Source organism: Stegostoma tigrinum, chromosome 18, assembly GCF_030684315.1.
Source record: "Stegostoma tigrinum isolate sSteTig4 chromosome 18, sSteTig4.hap1, whole genome shotgun sequence".
Lineage (NCBI taxonomy): Eukaryota > Metazoa > Chordata > Chondrichthyes > Orectolobiformes > Stegostomatidae > Stegostoma > Stegostoma tigrinum.
This window is the reverse complement of record NC_081371.1, coordinates 62,709,992-62,716,755: the sequence shown is the minus strand read 5'-3', so window position 1 is coordinate 62,716,755 and position 6,764 is coordinate 62,709,992.

The window sequence follows — 6,764 nt, the reverse complement described above, 5'->3', positions numbered from 1 at the left end:
AATAGGGAAATCCCCGGCAATTACAGACCAGTAAGTCTCACGTCTGTCGTCTACAAGGTGTTAGAAAGGATTCGGAGGGATAGGATTTATGACCATCTGGAAGAGCATGGCTTGATTAAATGCAGTCAACACGGCTTTGTGAGGGGCAGGTCATGCCTCACAAACCTTATCAAGTTCTGAGGATGTGACTAGAAAAGTTGATGAGGGTCGAGCTGAAGATGTGGTGTATATGGACTTCAGTAAAGCATTTGATAAGGCTCCCTATGGTAGGCTCATTCAGGTGGTCAGGAGGAATGGGATACAGGGGAACTTAGCTGTCTGGATACAGAATTGGCTGGCCTACAGAAGGCAGCGAGTGGTAGTAGAAGGAAAATATTCTGCCTGGAAGTCAGTGGTGAGTGGTGTTCCACAGGGCTCTGTCCTTGGGCCTCTACTGTTTGTAATTTTTATTAATGGCTTGGATGAGGGGATTGAAGGATGGGTCAGCAAGTTTGCAGACGACACAAAGGTTGGAGGTGTCATTGACAGTGTAGAGGGCTGTTGTAGGCTGCAGCGGGACATTGACAGGATGCAGAGATGGGCTGAGAGGTGGCAGATGGAGTTCGACCTGGATAAATGCGAGGTGATGCATTTTGGAAGGTCAAATTTGAAAGGTGAGTGCAGGATTAAGGATAGGATTCTTGGCAGTGTGGAGGAACAGAGGGATCTTGGTGTGCAGATACATAGATCCCTTAAAATGGCCACCCAAGTGGACAGGGTTGTTAAGAAAGCATATGGTGTTTTGGCTTTCATTAGCAGGGGGATTGAGTTTAAGAGTCATGAGATCTTGTTGCAGCTCTATAAAACTTTGGTTAGACCGCACTTGGCATACTGCGTCCAGTTCTGGGCGCCCTATTATAGGAAAGATGTGGATGCTTTGGAGAGGGTTCAGAGGAGGTTTACCAGGATGCTGCCTGGACTGGAGGGCTTATCTTATGAAGAGAGGTTGACTGAGCTCGGACTCTTTTCATTGGAGAAAAGGAGGAGGAGAGGGGACCTAACTGAGGTATACAAGATAATGAGAGGCATAGATAGAGTTGATAGCCAGAGACTATTTCCCAGGGCAGAAATGGCTAACACGAGGGGTCATAGTTTTAAGCTGGTTGGAGGAAAGTATAGAGGGGATGTCAGAGGCGGGTTCTTTACACAGAGAGTTGAGAGAGCATGGAATGCGTTGCCAGCAGCAGTTGTGGAAGCAAGGTCATTGGGGTCATTTAAGAGACTGCTGGACATGCATATGGTCACAGAAATTTGAGGGTGCATACATGAGGATCAATGGTCGGCACAACATTGTGGGCTGAAGGGCCTGTTCTGTGCTGTGCTGTACTGTACTGTTCTATATTAAAAGATTAAATCATGAAGGCAGGACACAAACTTAACTAGCGCACATCCCAGATGTCAAACAAGTTCTTTAAGGACCGCAACTTCCCCCCCACGGTGATTGAGAACGCCCTTGACCGCGTCTCCCGCATTTCCCGCGACACATCCCTCACACCCCGCCCCCGCCACAACCGCCCCAAGAGGATCCCCCTCGTTCTCACACACCACCCTACCAACCTCCGGATACAACGCATTATCCTCCGACACTTCCGCCATTTACAATCCGACCCCACCACCCAAGACATTTTTCCATCCCCACCCCTGTCTGCTTTCCGGAGAGACCACTCTCTCCGTGACTCCCTTGTTCGCTCCACACTGCCCTCCAACCCCACCACACCCGGCACCTTCCCCTGCAACCGCAGGAAATGCTACACTTGTCCCCACACCTCCTCCCTCACCCCCATCCCAGGCCCCAAGATGACATTCCACATTAAGCAGAGGTTCACCTGCACATCTGCCAATGTGGTATACTGCATCCACTGTACCCGGTGCGGCTTTCTCTACATTGGGGAAACCAAGCGGAGGCTTGGGGACCGCTTTGCAGAACACCTCCGCTCAGTTCGCAACAAACAACTGCACCTCCCAGTCGCAAACCATTTCCACTCCCCCTCCCATTCTCTTGATGACATGTCCATCATGGGCCTCCTGCACTGCCACAATGATGCCACCCGAAGGTTGCAGGAACAGCAACTCATATTCCGCCTGGGAACCCTGCAGCCATATGGTATCAATGTGGACTTCACCAGTTTCAAAATCTCCCCTTCCCCCACTGCATCCCTAAACCAGCCCAGTTCATCCCCTCCCCCCACTGCACCACACAACCAGCCCAGCTCTTCCCCCCCACCCACTGCATCCCAAAACCAGTCCAACCTGTCTCTGCCTCCCTAACCGGTTCTTCCTCTCACCCATCCCTTCCTCCCACCCCCAGCCGCACCCCCAGCTACCTACTAACCTCATCCCACCTCCTTGACCTGTCCGTCTTCCCTGGACTGACCTATCCCCTCCCTACCTCCCCACCTACACCCTCTCCACCTATCTTCTTTGCTCTCCATCTTCGGTCCGCCTCCCCCTCTCTCCCTATTTATTCCAGTTCCCTCCCCCCATCCCCCTCTCTGATGAAGGGTCTAGGCCCGAAACGTCAGCTTTTGTGCTCCTGAGATGCTGCTTGGCCTGCTGTGTTCATCCAGCCTCACATTTTATTATCTTGGAATCTCCAGCATCTGCAGTTCCCATTATCTCTCTCTATCTCCTTAACTAGTTTCTGTTGCTTTTGAAAGGTTTGTGAGTGATTCACTCAAGTTATTTAAAATTATTAAGTATTTCTTTGGGTGGAGAGGAAGTCGATTTCCTGTTGTAGTGGAAATCCACAAAGTGAGGCATTTTCCTGCAGCAGCATAGAGGAGGAAAGGGAGAGAAAAGCCTCAGGACAGTCAGACACAGAGCTAGATTCGTTGGCGCTGATTGGTGGAGTAAGAACCAGCTGCAGAGAGAAAGGAGCAATCTGATTGGTGAGTCCCTGGCACATGGTTAAGGTGATTTCTACTTGAAGGGTTTTACATAAGGAACATAATGTGAATAATATCATTAATTAAAGTGATACGACAGGTGATGTGTCAAAGCTGCAGCATGTGGGAGCGTCTTGTGAATCAGGGCAATAACATGATTCTACAAGAGGCTGGATTGGCTTTGGGTTGTCAAACAGAGGGTTGAGGGGGGGTCCTGATTAAGGTGTAAGGTTATGAGGGGCATGGTCAGGGTCAACTAAAAGCAGCTGTTCCCTCCAGTTGAAGGATCCACAAGGGGGCATAATTTTTTTTCACCCACAGGGTAGTGGGAATCTGTAACACACTGCCTCGGAGGCTGGTAGAGGGCAAAAAATCTTATGACCTTTAAGGAAATTTGATGAACTCTTTAAAATCATAACATTCGAGGATATGGGCCAAGTGCTAGAATGTGGGATTAGCGTAGATAGGCTAGTACAGACTCAATGGGCAGCAGCTGCTTGATTGGCACCACATCCAAACATCCCACTCCTTCCATCACCAACCCTCAGGAGCAGCAGTGTGTACTGTCTCCAAGATGCACTGCAGAAATTCACCAAAGATCCTCAGGCAGCACCTTGCAAACCCATGACCACTTCCATCTAGAAGGATAAGGGAAGCCGATACATGGGATCACCACCCTCTAACATGTTGCCCTCCGAGCCACTCACCATCCTGAATTGGAAATATATCACCGTTCCTTTGGTGTTACTGGGTCAGAATCCTGGCAGTCACCATCAGGGATCTAACTTCACACACAGCAGGAAAGTGGACAACCACAAAATGCCATATCTTCGGTCCGCCTCCCCCTCTCTCCCTATTTATTCCAGTTCCCTCCCCCCATCCCCCTCTCTGATGAAGGGTCCAGGCCCGAAACGTCAGCTTTTGTGCTCCTGAGATGCTGCTTGGCCTGCTGTGTTCATCCAGCCTCACATTTTATTATCTTGGAATCTCCAGCATCTGCAGTTCCCATTATCTCTGATACTATTTTAACCTCACTGCGAAGCCTCTTCCAGGGATGCCTAACCTGAAGAAGTTACCCTCCTCCCTCCGGACCAACCTCAGGGAATCTCTCTCCCATTGCAACTCTCTTGTAATCTCTTCGGCCTTGAAACTGCTCGACCATGCCATCTTCGATCCGCCTCCCCCTCTCTCCCTATTTATTCCAGTTCCCTCCCCCCATCCCCCTCTCTGATGAAGGGTCCAGGCCCGAAACGTCAGCTTTTGTGCTCCTGAGATGCTGCTTGGCCTGCTGTGTTCATCCAGCCTCACATTTTATTATCTTGGAATCTCCAGCATCTGCAGTTCCCATTATCTCTGATACTATTTTAACCTCACTGCAAAGCCTCTTCCAGGGATGCCTAACCTGAAGAAGTTACCCTCCTCCCTCCGGACCAACCTCAGGGAATCTCTCTCCCATTGCAACTCTCTTGTAATCTCTTCGGCCTTGAAACTGCTCGACCATGCCATCTTCGGTCCGCCTCCCCCTCTCTCCCTATTTATTCCAGTTCCCTCCCCCCATCCCCCTCTCTGATGAAGGGTCCAGGCCCGAAACGTCAGCTTTTGTGCTCCTGAGATGCTGCTTGGCCTGCTGTGTTCATCCAGCCTCACATTTTATTATCTTGGAATCTCCAGCATCTGCAGTTCCCATTATCTCTGATACTATTTTAACCTCACTGCGAAGCCTCTTCCAGGGATGCCTAACCTGAAGAAGTTACCCTCCTCCCTCCGGACCAACCTCAGGGAATCTCTCTCCCATTGCAACTCTCTTGTAATCTCTTCGGCCTTGAAACTGCTCGACCATGCCATCTTCGGTCCGCCTCCCCCTCTCTCCCTATTTATTCCAGTTCCCTCCCCCCATCCCCCTCTCTGATGAAGGGTCCAGGCCCGAAACGTCAGCTTTTGTGCTCCTGAGATGCTGCTTGGCCTGCTGTGTTCATCCAGCCTCACATTTTATTATCTTGGAATCTCCAGCATCTGCAGTTCCCATTATCTCTGATACTATTTTAACCTCACTGCAAAGCCTCTTCCAGGGATGCCTAACCTGAAGAAGTTACCCTCCTCCCTCCGGACCAACCTCAGGGAATCTCTCTCCCATTGCAACTCTCTTGTAATCTCTTCGGCCTTGAAACTGCTCGACCATGCCATCTTCGGTCCGCCTCCCCCTCTCTCCCTATTTATTCCAGTTCCCTCCCCCCATCCCCCTCTCTGATGAAGGGTCCAGGCCCGAAACGTCAGCTTTTGTGCTCCTGAGATGCTGCTTGGCCTGCTGTGTTCATCCAGCCTCACATTTTATTATCTTGGAATCTCCAGCATCTGCAGTTCCCATTATCTCTGATACTATTTTAACCTCACTGCGAAGCCTCTTCCAGGGATGCCTAACCTGAAGAAGTTACCCTCCTCCCTCCGGACCAACCTCAGGGAATCTCTCTCCCATTGCAACTCTCTTGTAATCTCTTCGGCCTTGAAACTGCTCGACCATGCCATCTTCGGTCCGCCTCCCCCTCTCTCCCTATTTATTCCAGTTCCCTCCCCCCATCCCCCTCTCTGATGAAGGGTCCAGGCCCGAAACGTCAGCTTTTGTGCTCCTGAGATGCTGCTTGGCCTGCTGTGTTCATCCAGCCTCACATTTTATTATCTTGGAATCTCCAGCATCTGCAGTTCCCATTATCTCTGATACTATTTTAACCTCACTGCAAAGCCTCTTCCAGGGATGCCTAACCTGAAGAAGTTACCCTCCTCCCTCCGGACCAACCTCAGGGAATCTCTCTCCCATTGCAACTCTCTTGTAATCTCTTCGGCCTTGAAACTGCTCGACCATGCCATCTTCGGTCCGCCTCCCCCTCTCTCCCTATTTATTCCAGTTCCCTCCCCCCATCCCCCTCTCTGATGAAGGGTCCAGGCCCGAAACGTCAGCTTTTGTGCTCCTGAGATGCTGCTTGGCCTGCTGTGTTCATCCAGCCTCACATTTTATTATCTTGGAATCTCCAGCATCTGCAGTTCCCATTATCTCTCACCACAAAAAGGGGACAGTCAATGCAGGACGGAGGGTTATTGTGCTTAAATGGATGCAGTAGCTGAAAGAAGGTAAATGAGATGGTAGTATAGATGGAAATTGATGGATAGTGTTATGGGTGCCACAGAGACGTGGCTGCAAGGTGATCAGGGCTGGGAGCTAAATATCCGAGGACACGGGTCCTATTCAAAGGGACAGGCGATGCACAGAGTGGCTGAGGTTGCCTTGTTGGTCTGAAATGAAATCAAAAATCGACAGCAAGAAACAATATAGAGTCAGGTGGTGTAGACTGAAGGTGATCTTTCAGGAATCACTGGAATCAGGGAGGGTCCGAGGTGAATGGAAAGTGGATAATGTAACACCCTTGTTTAAAGGAGGGATGGAACCAAATACTGTCACAGCTGGTAATATTTGAGAGTCCATTCTTAAGGATAAGATTGTTGAGTATTTAGAATTACAGTGTAAAATAAGGCTGAGTCAGCACGGCTTCATCAAGGGGAGGTCAAGCCTGACAAATCTGTCAGAATTCTTTTAGGTAGAAATGAACAAGTTAGACAAAGGAGAGCCGGTGGGTGTGATTTATGTGGACTTCCAGAAGGCCCATGACAAGGTGCCATACAGGAGGCTGCTAAATAAGAGCCCGTGGTGTTAGGGGCAAGGTACTGGATTGGATAGAGGATTGGCTGACTGGCAGAAGGCAGAGAGTGGGGATATTGGGGTCTTTTTCAGGGATGTCAGGTAGTGACTAGTGGAATGCTGCAGGGGTCAGTGTTAGAACCACAACAGTC